This window comes from Cololabis saira, chromosome 12, assembly GCF_033807715.1.
Source record: "Cololabis saira isolate AMF1-May2022 chromosome 12, fColSai1.1, whole genome shotgun sequence".
NCBI classification, from domain to species: domain Eukaryota; kingdom Metazoa; phylum Chordata; class Actinopteri; order Beloniformes; family Belonidae; genus Cololabis; species Cololabis saira.
This window is the reverse complement of record NC_084598.1, coordinates 16,106,135-16,122,927: the sequence shown is the minus strand read 5'-3', so window position 1 is coordinate 16,122,927 and position 16,793 is coordinate 16,106,135. Positions and strand designations below refer to the sequence as shown.

The following is a 16,793-nucleotide window of genomic DNA, read 5'->3' as shown; positions in this document are numbered from 1 at the left end:
GTGATAGGCGTTGCGGAGATCAAGCTTGGTGAACACCCGGGCATGAGTCAGTGGCTCGAAAGTGGAACTGATAAGGGGAAGTGGATACTTATTTTTCACTGTGATGTTATTAAGACCTCGAAAGTCAATACATGGCCTCAGGCCGCCATCCTTCTTAGCCACAAAAAAGAAGCCTGCCGCGAGGGGAGAAGACGATGGTCTTATAATGCCTGAGAGCAGGGACTCCGCAATATAGTTGCGCATCGCCTCCTTCTCCGGGAGGGAGAGGTTGTAGAGTCTCCCTTTAGGATGGGGTGCCCCGGGGAGGAGGTCGATGGCGCAATCATATGGCCGGTGAGGGGGAAGGGATAAGGCTTTATCTTTGCTAAACACCAGGGCAAGATCATGGTAAGCAGGGGGAACACCAGTGAGATCAGGTGGAGAGGACATGGAACCTGGACCACCGGGAGGAGACCAGGCGGAGCGCAGACAGGCCGCATGGCAAGCAGTGCTCCAACCCAAGATCCGACCAGAGGCCCAGGAGATGTGCGGTTCATGCCTCTCCAACCAGGGTCTACCCAACACCAGGGGCGCAGTGGGAGCATGAAGAACGAAAAAGCGGATGGACTCGGAGTGGTTACCCGAAAGAGTGAGCGTGAGAGGCTCAGTGGAATAAGAGATTTTACCCAAGGAGTGCCCGTCGATAGCCCGGGGTGACAGAGTGCGGTGCAGGGGAACTAAAGGGATGCCCGCCTGGCGAGCTAAGGAGATGTCCATGAGGCTTTCGTCCGCACCGGAATCAATGAGGGCACTAACAGACAGCGTTTCTTGGTCCCAGGAGAGAGTAGCGGGAAAAAGACGGTTGGGACTATTCTTGGGCTGAGGAGAAGTTGCCTTGCTCACCAGGATAGCCCCTACTGGCGAGCTGGACCTTTTGGGCGGGTCGGACAGGCTCGGATGTAATGTCCCGACTCCCCACAGTAGAGACACAGCTGGTTGGACATTCTCTGTTCTCTCTCGTGTCGTGAGAGGCGCGAACGGTCAATCTCCATGGGTTCTGCAGGCCCGGATGTAGTAGGGGGAAGCATGAGTGAATGGGGGTCTGGACTTGCTGTATAAAACGACGCACCATGGGACACCAAAGCAGAGCGGCTGGGCCTGCGTTGGTCGGCACGGCGCTCATGGAGTCGGGTGTCCATCTTGAGCGCCAGGGATACGAGCTCGTTGAGGGTTGTTGGACTGTCACGGACAATAAGATCCTTAATGGAATCATTCAGACCTTTGCGATATGCACTCAGCAGGGCGTGGTCATTCCAACGGCTCTCCGCCGCAAGGATGCGAAACTGCAGTGTATACTGGGCCACAGAACGTGACCCCTGGCGGATAGCTAGCAAACGGCTCGAAGCGTCTTGGCCGTCTGCAGGGTGATCAAACACTGCTTGAAACTCAGTCTTGAATTGACTGTAGTTGATGGCAAAGGCTGGGTTATACCCTACTGCGGCAATAGCCCAGCTGAGGGCGTCGTCGACCAACAAAGACATGACCAGGGCAATCTTCGACCCATCAGAAGAGTATCTCGAAGGCTGATGAGTAAAAAGTAACTCACATTGGGCCAAGAAGCCCTTGCTCTGATCAAAATCTCCATTGAACGGCCTAGGGCTGACTAAGCCGGGCTCTGAATGAGCTTGCTGGTGGGCAGGAAGGACTGGGTTTGCAGGCAGGTTGGAAGAACTGGGGCTAGGGCCTCTGCTGGCGGAGACTTGGTCTCTAAGGTCATCCAAGGACCGTTGTATGCCAGACAAGGCCCCTGATAAAGAGTTAATCTGGGACGAAAGGGCAGTCACAGTACCCACCGTGGACTGAGATGTCTTCTCAAGATCCGCAATCTGGGATTGGACAGTGGGGAAGGCCTTCTTTAATTCCTGCTGCAGTGCAGAAAGCTTAGTAGCTTGACCAAACACCAGCTCCCGTAATTCTGGAGGTATCTCTGCCCCTGGAGCCCCGGCTTGGCTCATGTTGTCTTAGACGTTCTGTTAGGCTCACTCGAGAACAGAAACAGCCAAATGTGCCAGGGACCCCAAAAGCAAAGACACTGAGACTGAAGTTGCAAAACAAAGGATTTAATGAATAAACTCAATCCGGGGGAGGTGGGTGGAACGGTGGAGCAGGGAGACACTGGATTGACTGGAGGGAGCCTGGAACACAAGGAAAGAACAGTTAGAACCAAAAATAGCAGATCCACAAAATCTCACAAACACCAGAGCCTAAACTTTCTGCTGCAGGTACTTGCCACAGAAGTCAACGTCTAAGCGCCGGGTGTCGTCTCTCAGCAGCTTATGTAGGCAGCCCTTGATTCTGATGGTGGAGCAGCTGGGCTGATTGGAATCAGCCACAGCTGTGCTGGCTGCTGGCTGAGGGGCTCGTGGCACAACAATTTCCATGTAAACTCGAAGGAAAATAGTTTAATTCGGAATTATTTAATTCGGAATAATTAATTCCGAATTAAAAAACATCATGCAACCGTGGCCAGTGTGATGCGTAACGATTGTAATCATCTATTTATTCAAATCTGCGGTTGCATTGTTTACATTGTTTAAACCAGTTTATTCCAGGGATTAACAGGACATTGAGCCTGTTAATCACTGATATCTAATCAGCATCAACGAGCAGTGCAGATGGATTTTATTTACCAAAAAAGGAAAAATGAATAAAATCCATATGCATTTCTAGTTGAAGGAGTACAAGAAAGAAGGAACAATAGAAAGAAGCAGATGACATCACATCAGAGAGAAAATGAATGGTCTGCAGCAGGAGGTCCTGCATCTGTTGGAGCTGCAGAGCACAAGGACAATGTAGCAGCTGGTTCCCATCATGCACTGGTGCACACACTGGGATTAGTGATGGAGGAGAATCAAAGAGATGGGGACTCAGAGACTGTGGAGGAGTGGTTTCTCTAGAGACAAATGTCTGGAGGTGCGATGCTGAACCGCTTTGGTCCTGATGCTGACGGACAGATGTTACAGCAGCTGCTCTCAGAGTTGCGGTCCATCTGTTCTAACATTTGGGTTCTGGAGGTCCAGGTTCCTTCCTGATGGTTCTGGTGGTTCAGGTTCCCTTCCGGATGGTTTTTGAGGTTCAGGTTCCCTCCTGATGGTTTTGGATGTTCAGCATCCCCCCTGATGGTTCTGGGGCTTCAGGTCCCTTTCTGGACATCCAGGTTCCTTCTTGAGGGTTCTGGAGGTCCAGGTTCATTCCTGTTGGTTCTGGAGGTTCAGGTTCATTCCCGATGGTTCTGGAGATTCTGGTTCCCTCCTGTGCGTTCTGGAGGTGCAGCAGGTCGTTACCTTTGGATACTAGAGGTACAGGTTCCCTCCTGATGGTCCTGGGGATTCAGGTTTCCCCCCAATTTCCGCCCATTTACGGCATGGATGTCTTTTTTCTGGGATGTGAAACGTCTGGAGACGTAATGTGTTCAGTTCAAACTCTGATGACTGTTACCCTGCTCTTTTGCACCGTTGTGCTTTTATTTTGGCGCTCTGCAGCAGACTGGTGTCGTTGGTGTGTTATTACTGGCTCCAGACTGTTTTCATGGGTTTTAAAGGTCGGAGCAGCTGCACCAGTCAGGGGGCGTGGCCTGATTTACTACTTCTCTTTGCCCCTCCCTCTCTTCAACTTCAGTCCTGAAGCCTCTCATTAAACATTCATGAGATTCGCCACGCCCTCCACATGGTCAGGTCCCACCTCTCCACTCCTACTGGGGGTTCCCTCTCTTTCTCTCTCCCTGCGCTGTGTGGCTCGTCCCTCCGTCTCAGAACAATGCTCCCTCCCTCCCCCCTCCATCTGTGTTAGTACTCGCTCGTCCTCTCTCTCACTCTCTGTTGTTGGAATGAAAGAAAGACGAAGGTGAGTCTCTCTCTCTCTGTCATGTGCATTTCTCTGGTGCTGCTCAGGCCCTGATTGACAGCTGCCTCGTTAATGAAGCTCTGAGTTAATTAGGTGAGTGGTCGAGAGACCTCGATTCTCACTCTTTCTCCCTGAAGTTTCTGTCCTGTTTTGTCTCTGGAAGGTCGCTGAGTTACATTGTTATGTAAATTTTAATCTCAGTGTGTCTTGATTGTTCGGGTTTTGGAATCAAAGTCCTGATTTGGTATTTCTGAGTTCAGGAGTGAGGGTTTGGGTCAGTCTGATGAAGCTTTGGGTCAGTCTGGGTAAGGGTTTGGGTCAGTCCTAATCCTATCCTCTGCATCCTCTCCGCTGATTTTAAAACCTAGTAGCTTAGTTGATGAATCATTTCAATCATCGATAGATCTATTGACTATAAAATAGTCATTATCTGCAGCCCCTACTCTGCAGGTGAGAAGTTATTAGATCGTGCTTCTACACCTAAACTCCAATGATTTACAACACCTGGTCCAAAGTAGTTGGGACGCTTCGGAAAACAGAACACGACCATTTCCAAATCTCAAACATCCATATTTTATTACCACTAGAACATAAATAACATCAGATTTCATGAATTTACTGTCTCAGTTTGAAATCTGAAGCAGCAACACATCAGTAAAAAGTTGGAACAGGAGCAGCTGAAGGCTGGAAAAGTAATTCACACAAACCAAATCCAACCGTAGGAGCGTTTGACAACTAATCAGGTTCATTTTCAGCAGGTCGTCACATGACTGAGAGAAAAGTGAGCATTTAAGAGAGACAGAACTTCTGGAGATGGAGAGAAGTTCGCCAATCTGAGACTGTATCTAAACATTTAGGAACAATTTCAGGACAATGTTCCTCAACGTAACGCTGAAGACTGAAGATCCCTCCATCTACAGGGTTTCAGGAGGAATCCCTGTTCCAGGAACAAGGCTGAAGGTCTGAACTGGATCTGGTGGTCTTCTGGTCCTCAGGCAGCTCTGCATTAAAACCAGACATGATTCTGTCCTAGAGATCCCTAGGTGGAGTGAGGAGCATGTTAGAAGAGGAGGAGATTCTCCACAGCCATAAACATCACACTGCTCCAACCTCTGGGGAATTTAGGTTGTATGTGTTGCTGGTTCTGTTCTGGAGCTTCTGGAGATGATTGAAGGAGGATATTGAAATGAAATGAAGAGACAAGAGATCCTCCGGACTACTGCAAAATAGTGAAGTCAGTCGCGTTTTGACTATGTTAGATGTCTAACTGAAGTTCACTAAATCGTTCTGAACTTTTGTTTTCACGTAAAGTGCTTTGATTGGCCTTTGTTTGCAAATCGGTGTTGGACAGTAACTGAATTGGACCAGTGGTGCTGAGTAGCAGATTGTTGTCAGCTGACCTCCCATTTGTTTATGAAGTTGTTGGACTCCACTCGTCTCTGAGCCATGAGCAGAAGTTCAGACTTCTGGCCTGACCTGGTTTTGTTTTGGACGGAAAGTGGTCATTGCAGCAGCAGAGATGTGGCGGGGCAGAAATCTAACATGAAAATGAGGCAGCTCTGACTTGACAGAAGCTGGAACCAGTGTCAGGATGTTTCTGTCCTGGAAGCTCAGCATCTGAAGGTTTGAAGCTGCTCAAGTGTTGCCTCCAGACTTCCTGTGGTTAACAGCAACACTGCTAGAAGCTCAGAGCTACCATGGTTTGCTGTTTTGCATTTTCAGAGCAGAGGATGTGCAAACAGTCTGATATAAACCTCAGACACCCTTTGAAACACGTCCACTCTGCAGAAAAGCAACATCTACTGAAGGTCTGGAGGCATCACTGTTGGTGTCATGAGGGAAGATGGAGGAGGAGATCATAAAGAAACGGAAAAAGACGTCTGCAACCCCATCTATTTACCCTGAACGGTTGTGTGTTTATGTTCAAAAGGTGTCCAAGATCTTCACCAGGAAACTTCTCATCGCTTTCGTTCACTGAGTTTTAAAATATCACCATAAGATCCTTGTTCATCCTCCACTCATCCCCACTCCATCATCTGGGGCTGGTTCTGCTCATCTGGTGCTGGTTCTGCTCATCTGGGGCTGGTTCTGCTCATCCGGAGCTGGTTCTGCTCATCTGGTTCTTCCCCCAGGGTTCTTGTCCAGCTGCAGGGGTGCTGGGCGTGAGGGCGGTGCTCAGTGGGCTGGAGCTTTGTCTGGGTGGGAGCTCCATGTTTATCTGCAGATGATGAAGCCTCAGCTTCCTCCTCATCCTTATTGTTGCTACAGAAATAGTTGAATAAAAGGATCCCCTCCCTCCGTTTGTCTTCTCATTAAATTTCTCCGCCCCTCCTCCCCCTCCTCTGTTGCTGCTGTTGTTTACAACCCCCTCCTCTTCAAAGCCTTGTTTTAATCTGGTAAAATTCTGCCCTCATAAACCCATCCTGGAGCTTTTCCTCTGTTCTCCGTGTGTGTGTTTAACAAAACCTCTCCTCCTCCTCCTCCTCCCTGACCGAGGAAGGTGCAGCTCTGCCGGGGAGAGGGCGGGGGGGCTTCCTGGTAGCCAGATCTTCGAAGTCAACTTCCTGTTTGACTCCTTCTAATGTTGTTCTGCCTTCCTGCTTGTTTGAGACGTGTCTTTGTGTGTTGCCAGTACAACATGTGATGCAGTGGGGGTGTGGCGCAGCAGCTGTGAGGGGTATTGTTTTAGGGGCGGGGGCGGGTCGGGGGCTCTGAGCTGCTCCAGGTGGGGGCTGTCAGGGCCCGTGTTGCAGGTCAGGGATCAGGTGAATCTGAAGACCTTAAGAGCAGGTCGCTGCTCCCACAGAACCCCGGGGAGGGGGGGTTATGACCTGGGGGAAGAACATCAGCTGACGATCCCTGTGAACCCTCAGTTTGTTCTGGGGGGGTTTCTTGTATTTTATGTATCTATTCTGATAGCCTGGGGGGAGGGGGGCGGCTGGGATTTCCTTCTCGTGTGTGTGTGTGTGTGTGTGTGTGTGTGTGTGTGTGTGTGTGTGTGTGTGTGTGTGTGTGTGTGTGTGTGTGTGTGTGTCAGAGAGAAAGAGAGAGAGATCTCAGCTGATCAAACCACTTTCAGCTAATTAAAGAGGAAGCAGCAACAATGGTTTGTGTTCACACTCACTGATGGAATTTACATCAATGCGATTAACATCCATCACTTCTTTACATTTACCCTCATACACACATGTGTGTGTGTGTGTGGTAGTATCAAAGTGTTGTAGTTATGAATATTTCATATCAGCAGTGATCAGTATTCAGTCTGTGAAGGTTCAGAGCTGCTGAGACCAGAAAAGAACCAGATACAACTGAAATAGTACCCTACTGTACTAGACTGTACTCTACTCTACTATACTCTACTGTGCTATACTGTACTAGACTGTACTAGACTGCACTCTACTGTACTATACAGTACTCTACTCTACTGTGCTAGACTGTACTAGACTGTACTGTACTGTACTCTACTCTACTGTGCTAGACTGTACTCTACTGTACTCTACTCTACTGTGCTAGACTGCACTCTACTCTACTGTGTTGGACTGTACTCTACTCTACTGTGTTGGACTGTACTCTACTCTACTCTACTCTACTGTGTTGGACTGTACTCTACTCTACTGTGTTGGACTCTACTCTAGTCTACTCTAGTCTACTGTGTTGGACTGTACTCTACTCTACTGTGTTGGACTCTACTCTAGTCTACTCTACTCTACTGTGTTGGACTGTACTCTAGTCTACTGTGTTGGACTGTACTCTACTCTCCTGTGTTGGACTGTACTCTACTCTACTGTGTTGGACTGTACTCTAGTCTACTGTGTTGGACTGTACTCTACTCTACTGTGTTGGACTGTACTCTACTGTGTTGGACTGTACTCTACTCTACTGTGTTGGACTGTACTCTACTCTACTGTGTTGGACTGTACTCTAGTCTACTGTGTTGGACTGTACTCTACTCTACTGTGTTGGACTCTACTCTAGTCTACTATGCTAGACTGTACTCTACTCTACTGTGTTGGACTGTACTAGACTGTACTCTACTGCACTGTACTCTACTCTACTCTACTGTGCTAGACTGTATTCTACTCTACTCTACATCAGACAACAGTGTAGTACAGTTTAGTAATTTAGAGTTCAAAAGAATAAAGTGGATTCATTAATCATCACACTGTTTGTGTTCACTGGTTATAGAACTGTTGTAATGAAAGAGTGTGTGTGTGTGTGTTTGTGTGTGTGTGTGTGTGTGTGTGTGTGTGTGTGTGTGTGTGTGTGTGTGTGTGTGTGTGTGCGTGTGTGAGAAAGAGGGAGAGAGAGAGAGAGGGAGAGAGAGGGAGAGCGAGAGAGAGAGAGTGTCCCTGATTTTCTTCGCTCCGTGTCCACATGTGACATCCATGAAAACAGGATGTAATCTGGATTAAAGCGGAGGCTCCGTGTCCTTGTCATCAGCAGAATAAACAAGCGTTGCTGCTCGCTGGCTCCAGGGGGCTGCACAGACCAGCTGCTTTCATCTTCCCCTGTCTTTTTCATCTTCCCCCGTCTCCCTCATCGTCCTCCGTTGCGCCATTCAGCTGTATCTCCTCCTCCACCCAGAAATCTCTTTTTTGTTCTTTTCCTCCGTGGTAGCTACAACTCCATCCTTCTGCCCACTTATTCACCATCCTCCCCCTCGATCAGTCTTTCCTGACTCTATCCTCCCATGTGGATGTTTTTCTGGTGTTTTGGTTCCTCCATCCAAAGGTCTCTTTCCTGTCTTTGTCAGGGCTGCTGTGTCCAACCACAGACATGTTGCTGGTCTCTGTAGAGCAGGGGTGTCCAAAGTCGGTCCTCGAGGGCCGGTGTCCTGCATGTTTTTGTTGTCTCCCTGCATCAACACACCTGATTCGAATTAATGGTCGTCACCAGCTTGTCATCAAAGTCTGGATAGTTCTGTTGATAACCAAGCTCCTTGTATCACGGTTTGATTAAAAAAAGGGAAACATCTAAAACATGCAGGACACCGGCCCTCGAGGACCGACTTTGGACACCCCTGCTGTAGGGGTCTGGAAAACTGGAAACCTGTCTCTGTGATCTCACTGCTTCACTTCTATCACAGATAGCTGTGGACTCCCACTTCACCTCTTTTCCATTCTCCCCATAGCTGTTAAGGTTGAGTCCAAGTACTGAAGCTCCTGCACCTTCCTCACCTCTGCTCTTTTCTTCCTCGCTATTCATCTTGCATTTCTTTAATCTTTAATCTGTTCTGCGTTGCTGCGTCTGACCTTCATTCATTCTCCTGCCTGCTCCCTCCTCTGGCTCACATCTGGAAACATTGTAGTCCTCCTGTCTGAGCTCCTCCCTCACCCTGTACGTCACCATGGAAACCAGGTCTCAGGTTGGATCCTTGAATCAGTCCCCCTTCCAGCTGAACCCCCTCTGTTCCTGCTACTGCCCCCTTCACTGCTGCCATACATGTCCCGTACCTCACAGGTGTCCCGGACCTCACAGGTGTCCCGGGCCTCACAGGTGTCCCGGGCCTCACAGGTGTCCCGGACCTCACAGGTGCCACTCAGTCAGCCTCCTCTAAATCTAAAAAGACAGAGTTTGACTTCTTCAGACCTTCTCTGAACGCCTCTGTGATGGAGCGACCGGCTCTGTCAGCTGGCATGGGAGCCTTCGCCTACACAGAACCACACATGCGTACCCAGATCACAAATCCCCAATGCCGTTCGCTTGCTGGCGTGACCAGGCGTGGCAGCTTTATGACATCAACATATTACATTTCCCACTGTTGACTCGTAGGATGTGTTCACCACATCCTACTGAGAACTGTGACCAGCCTGCTGGCTGGTGGTCCAGGCTGCTCATGGGAAACCGGTGTGTTGAAACAGCAGGGGCGGAGCTTCGTAGCAGTTGCGGCTGTCACCGGGGCCATGCGAGCAGTTATGGTCCTGACACACAGGTGTGTCCGGGCGTGTGGTACAGGTGTGCTGGAGATCTGCTCTCTCCCTGCTTCCCCTTCATGATGGAAACAGAGGACTGGAGGGTTTTTTAAACAGCCCATTGTGGTTCTGTAGTAATAGTTCCATCACCGTGGCAACAAATTGACTTCCTGTGGTGACTATGATGATTATGTGTACACATCTGTGACTCACACTGGTGTTTTTTCCGTTTTTTTCTGGCACACACACACACACACACACACACACACACACACACACACACACACACACACACACACACACACACACACACACACACACACACACCCCACTGGGATTCAATGTGTGTTTGTGTCACAGTTGTCAAACACACTGGATAAAATCAAACGAAGACCAAAAAATATTCATGAGCTCACCAGTGTGTGTGTGTGTGTGTGTGTGTGTGTGTGTGTGTGTGTGTGTGTGTGTGTGTGTGTGTGTGTGTGTGTGTGTGCGCGCGTGTGCGTGTGCGTGTGCGTGTGTGTGTGTGTGTGTGTGTGACAGAGAGAATAACAATGACACTGAAACACCAACTCATCCTGAAGGAGGAAGACAAAGAAAAACATAAACAAGTCTGATCCAAAAGTTGAGTTAATCTTAGTAACTAGCAGGTTTATGTGAATAAATCTAAATAATGTAAACACATCCAACAGAAATGTCAAATGAAGGATAAATATTGTCAGAGTAGAGTAAATTAAGAAAAAAGGATTTGTGGATTTACATCTGAACGCTCTGGAAGTCCGCCCTGTAACATCTCCCCATCTACTGGACCAGGACTGATGTTCCTGATGTGGATCTGGGATGTTTACAACCGATGTTAGACGGACCTTTGAGACCTTTAGTTGCACCTGTGTCACTGAGGTCTATGAAACTGCTATTATTTTATATAAATGTCATTAAATATCTTAATTCCTTTGTAACAGAACAGTTCTGGGTTTGTTGGCATCAGTGAGCTCTTCAGGATGTTTTGGTACCTCTGTGTGGAGCAGCTGCTGAACAAGGACGTATCTCAGGAAGGATGGTGGACCTGGATGATTGACAGCTCTGTCAACAGTCAATTGGATCAATTACGGTTCTCAAATCCACGTCACTGTGGGGATTATGTAGTCAGAATGAAGAAACGATGTAGGGTTTCATGAGTGAGATTCAGCCACTGACAAAAGCAATCTGAGAGAAATAAATGTTTTTTTATATTTGTCTCAGAATCGTGTGGTTCAGCCTCTAGTTGAGTTTTCCGCTGGGACCTTGTTTCTGATGTGCAGACTTGATTTAGAGTTGGGCCGTAGAAAGTCCTCTTTACTCCGTCACGGTCACACGCCGCACGTGGCGAGCATTCGCCCCCCGGACATGTCCTTTCAACGAAGGAGGTCCAACTCTGGTCTGACAGAATCTGGACCAGTAGAAACAAGAAACTTTTCAGTAGAAACCAGGACCCTGGTTCTGGTCCAAGGCCAGGATTCAGGATGGATTCTGCTGAGTGGCTGGTGAGCGGGCTGGAAGTAGGACGAGGACCGCTAAGGGAGGGGCTGAGAGGAAGGACAGAAAACGAACAAAGACGAGAAGAACGCACAATAATACACACAATAATACACACACTTCCACACGCACAGCTGAGAGGGTGTTGTTTCTTTGAAGAGTGAGTTTGAGGGTCGGCGGCAAACCACATGGATAATACGAGAGGAGGTGTGTGTGAGTGTTCTTGAGTGTGTGTGTACGTGTGTGTGCCTGAGGTAAGGCAGCCTGCAATCATCACCTCACCGTGTTGAAAGCACCCTGTCCTTCATTTACATATAGAGGAGTGGGAGGGGGGGGCATGAGGGAACGGCAGGGAGAGAGGAGTGGAGGGGTGGAGGAGTGGGGGGGGAACGGGAACAAAAGAGGAGTTAAGTACAAACTGCTGTGATTAGCAGAACAAACTGCTGCATTCTTCACCGCACCTGCATCCCCGTCGTTGTTGCCACGGTTACTAGCTGAATGACACTCCCAAACCTCTAACTTGATATCAGCCAATCAGAAAGCAGGATCCCACTCTTTCGGAGCCAGGATGCCTGAAGGGATGCAAGTACACTCTTTTCTACCAAAATGTTTCCAGTTCTGGTTCAGAACCAGTTCCTGGTACCGAGTACAAGAACGTGTAGTTCCTCTACTGACCACTAAGATCTGGATCCTGCAGGACACCACCAGAACCCAGCAGGTGGACATCCAACCTTCTGGTCACGGAACAAAGATTGTTCCAAATCAGCAAACTTTGGGAAGTTTTACTTGTTATATTCCCATGTTGGTTTTGAAGGAGACCAGATCAGGAACGTGTAGAGAACACGTAGAGAACATGACGAGAACACGAACAGAACACGTAGAAAACACAAAGAGAACATGAACAGAACATGTGAAAGAACCGAGAGATGATCTGATTCCTCAGTTCAGAAAGGCTTTTAATTCAAATCATCAAAGACTCTTTTCTTTTTTGACTTAAACTCTCCTGTCCTTTATCTACCCTCTCCTCCTCCTTCTCCTCCTTCTGTCCTTCACCAACCCATCTCCTCCTTCTCCTCCTTCTGCCCCTCATCTACCCTCTCCTCCTTCACCTCCTCCTCCTCCTCCTCAGCAGTCTGAATTATAGATGAGCCCGTCAGGCTCTGAAGCTGATCAGCATACAGAGTGTGGATGTGCAGAATTACCATGGAAATGCTCAACTATGTGTGCGTTTCTATCCTGAGGCCTCTCTGGATGTTTCCCAGCATGCACTGGACTAAATCAAACAGCAGCAGGACGGCGGCCCAAACAGGGTGGACCGAAAAAACACAGGCTTTCAAAATGTGAGCAACTTCATTTTCTGGAAAGTTCTGTTAACAGTTCAGACCAAGATGCAGCAGTGGCGGCGGTAGTCCTGGAGGACCCAGCCCGGCTTACGGAGTGGTTCTGGTTCTGATCCTCCTCCCTTCATCAGTTTGACTCTAATCACAAGGTTTCACCTTGTTTTTACCAGACAGTACTGTATCCCCAGCTGACCCAGACTGGACCACACCACATCTGACCATGGCAGACCAGATCAGACCAAAACTGCCCCCTAAATAATAATAATGACTTGGTTTTATATAGCGCCCTTCAAGGCACCCAGAGCGCTTTACAGAGACCATTATTCATTCACACATCCTCACTGGTGGTGGTAAGCGTTTTGTAGCCACAGCTGCCCTGGGGTAGACTGACAGAAGCGTGGCTGCCATTCCGCGCCAAACGGCCCCTCCACCACCTGAGCTACTGCCGCCCCATAAACTCCAGAACAGACCAGGAAAACTGGATCAGACCCCAGCAGACTGGGTCAGACTGGTACAGACTCATTTGCCGCTTTCGCACTAGGACTTACTTGGCCCGACTCGGCTCGGCGCGGCTCGTCCCGGCTCCACACGTGTGTTTTCCACAGCCAGGGGAGAAGTGGGGGGGTTGTGGTGAAGCTGCTGTGACGTACTCGATTGCGCAACACCTTTGTTTGTGTCGGCGCAGATGAGAAATCAGCTGGAGCCGCGAGCGGCTGAGAGTAAAACAGCCCGTCTACATCGCTTTTTTAATTTTTTCTCGACAGCCACCAGGTTTATGAACATCTGCACCTCAGAGTTGGATCACCAAACAGACGTTTTGCGCTTTATAATAAAATCGCAGCGAAACGCGAGTCGCCTCGCGCTGACTCCCGCTTCCTGATTCAAACGTTTGACGGCCCCGCCCCCCGACCAATCAGAGGCGCGGAGGGTGATGACGTCAGAAATAGTCCCTGCTCAACCCTGTATAGAACCTCACTGAAATGGTTACAGAAAAAAGTATCGGCTTGGAGCGGCTCTACCCGTCTCAGCCCTAATGCAAAAGCGCAAAACGGGTAGAACCGAGCTGAGGTGATACTAGTGCAAAAGCGGCTATAGATGCAGCATGACAGTTGGAGTTCTCATGTTTGTCCAGTCCCTCAGACACCAGGCAGATCACAAAGACCAACCTGGGGCAGAGGTTTCTACAGGGGGGGCATCCTTTTCTGGTCTCAGAGCTCTGTAGGAGTGTGGCTCCGCTGTCAACAGGCTGAAGGTGGAAAGCCCTTGACGGGTCAGAACCCATCAGATCCAACCACAGCCAGAACCAGGTTGTGGTGTCTCCTACAGACTGAAAGGAGTTTCGCGGGACGAGACCAGCGCAGAGCTGAATGAGAACTGATTCAACACTTTTGGACAAACTGTTACTGGACTGGTGCGAGACCAGTTCCAATGGAGGATGCATTGTTTTATGGCGCTTTTCCACTAAGATCTACTCGGCTCGGCTCGACTCGGTTTGGCGCTATAGATACTTTTCTGTAACTACTCTGCCGAGGTTCCAAGCAGCCTGAGCCGGGCTGTATCTGATGTCATCACCCTACATGCCACCGATTGGTCGAGGGGTTGGGAGTCAGACGTTTGAGTTACGAGGCGGAAATCAGTTGAAGAGCGACTGACAGCAGCTTTTTGTAATGTTCATTTGATCCGACCAGCAATGGCAGCGCAGAACTCTGCTCCGTGGTCCAACTCTGAGGTGCAGATGTTCATAAACATGGTGGCTGAGGAGAGAATTAAAAAGGGATCTAGACGGGGCGATAAGGAACAAAAAGATCTACCAGAAGCTTTTTCAGTCCATAGCTGCTCACGGCTACCAACAGACTTTTCAGCAGCGCCGAGACGAACAAAAAAAATTAAAAAGCGTCGCCGCTTGAAGCTTCTCTCACTCATTTTTTAACTTGATATCAAACACAAGTCACAGCCCAGCAGCACATATATCATCTACTCCATATTCTACATATCTGGTGTTGTTTTCTTCTTCTTCGTTTGTGTCACACCATCAATTACATCACAGCAGCTTCGCTCCAACCCGCCTGCCTCTGCTCCAGGTGCTGGATTGTAATGGAAAACAAACCGGGTCAAGTTGAGTCGAGTTGAGATGAGTAGAGCCGAGTAGGTACTAGTGAAAAAGCACCATTAGCACCGGTTCCTGCATCTAGCTCTGCAATGTTCTGGGACCAGCGCGGCACCAGCTTTCTTGGATTTCATGGTGCTTTCTTCACAGCTGGAGGTTGAAAAGCAAAAATCTGGTTCTGAAGTTGATTCTGATCCAGAACTGGAACCACTTTGGTGGAAAAGGTTGGACAGAGGGATGAATGTGGGAAGATAGACGGATGAATGAAGGATAATTGAGGGGTGATGAAAGGACTGAGGAATGAATGAAGGATGAGTGAGGGATGAATGAAAACTGATGGAGGGACGAGCGAGGGCTGTTTTGATGCTTGCTGCTGTCTGAAGAACAAAAGTCCTCTGTGTTGCTCTGCAGTTGCTGCGTCATAAATGAGGCGACGGAGGAAGTCTGAGAGAAAGCAGACTTTCTGCTGTATCAGATGTTGCTTGTGCTGATCTGTTGCTTTTTAAAATGAAAAATTTTCAAATAATTAGCAGTAAAATGAAAATGTTGCAAAGACGCAGAAGTTAATGAGTAAATAATTGATGGATAAAAGCAGGATGGTGTTTTTTGCTGTCAGGAGGTTGTTTGTGCTCAGTCCATCTTTGAATAATCCTGTTGTTTATCAGCTAAATGCTTCACTGAACTGCTGCCTCAGTGTATCTGCTGGGTGCAGGTTTATCCTCCGGCAGCAGGAGCACCTGAAGACCTAAACATCAGAACCTGAAACCAGATTCACTCCAGTTTAACACTCCACTCCACCCTGTCAGGAAAGGCAACCAACCCACTGGAGGTTTGAGTCTTTCCGCAGCGTTGCTGTGGATACGGGTTTGTTGCCATGGTGATGTTACTGTGGGCAACTACAGTTTGACCGTCAAATGAAAAGTGTGAAGCATAAAAAAAAACTGAATAACTTGAGAGAGAGAAAGGCTGATAGTGAGCAGAGCAGGGCTGTGGCTCACCTGCTCAGGTGATTTAAATCTTCCTTATTTCCAGATAAAACACTTTCACGGTCCTCGGCTTTAACGCGACACGGTCGCGCTTCCACTCATCTCAGAAGCTGGGAGAGGTTTCCTGCTGCAGGGCAGAGAGCAGGAACGAGATGGGATCAAAGCTTGGAGTTGGTATTCAGACTGCTGCCTCTCTGTGGGCGGATGCTCCTCAGCTCTCATCAGCTTCTGCTCACTTCAGCGGCTCAGCAGCAGCTTCCCAGGACCTCTGGGAGGAAAATCATCATTCTAACTTTAAACAGTTTTGCAAAAATTTGTGGACATTCAGGAGAGATCGGATGGATCTTTAGAAGACACTTGGTGGATCTTTAGGGGACAATTGGTGGATGTTTAGGGGGCAGTTGGTGGATGTTTAAAAGACACTTGGTGCATGTGTAGGAGACACTTGGATGTTTAGGACACACTTGGTGGATGTTTAAGGGTAAGATAAGATAAGATAAGATAAACCTTTAATAGTCCCACAGAGGGGAAATTTGCAGTTTACAGCAGCAAAGGGGATAGTGCAAAAACAAGAGGCATCAATAGAAAAAGTAAAAGTAATATAACAGTAATAATAATAACACACTATAAACAGTAACTGGTATACAATAATAATAATAATAATAATAATAATAATAATAATAATAAGAAAGATAAATAATAAGAAATACTAGTATATAAAAAAGATAACTGACGGATATTTACAGATGGATATTTACATAATTGCACGTTGCAGTGAGAGCAAGGGTGCAGCAAGGGTGCCTTCACCTGTCCCGTATGGAGCAGTTATTCCGAAAGGGGGAGTGTTTCCCCCTGAAGATCGGTTCGTTTGGTATATGTGAACACAGCAATCGCGCTCTGATGCGGGACAAAACAAGCGAGCCGAGATCATATGAGAGGTGGTCTCGGCCCGAGTCCATTCCAGACCTGGAGCGGTTCGTTTGCAGTGAGAGAATAATCGACACAGCACGCAGAAACAAACTAGCCACACTTGCAATGCTCCATAGTTGTT

The 16,793-nt window shown here is 48.3% G+C and overlaps 1 protein-coding gene across 2 annotated transcripts in view; it reads left to right on the top strand.

Moving 5' to 3' along the window:
- The window catches only part of plxnb3 (plexin B3), an 88,274-nt gene that overhangs the window by 30,368 nt on the left and 41,113 nt on the right, over nt 1–16,793 (top strand). The window contains exon 1 of one of the 2 annotated variants that reach the window (XM_061735717.1): nt 3,775–3,882. The exons of the other annotated variant lie outside the window; for it this stretch is intronic. The gene's annotated coding sequence lies outside the window, so the exon portion shown is untranslated. Of the gene's footprint in view, nt 1–3,774; nt 3,883–16,793 lie in introns of those variants that run through there. 2 annotated transcript variants of the gene reach the window in all.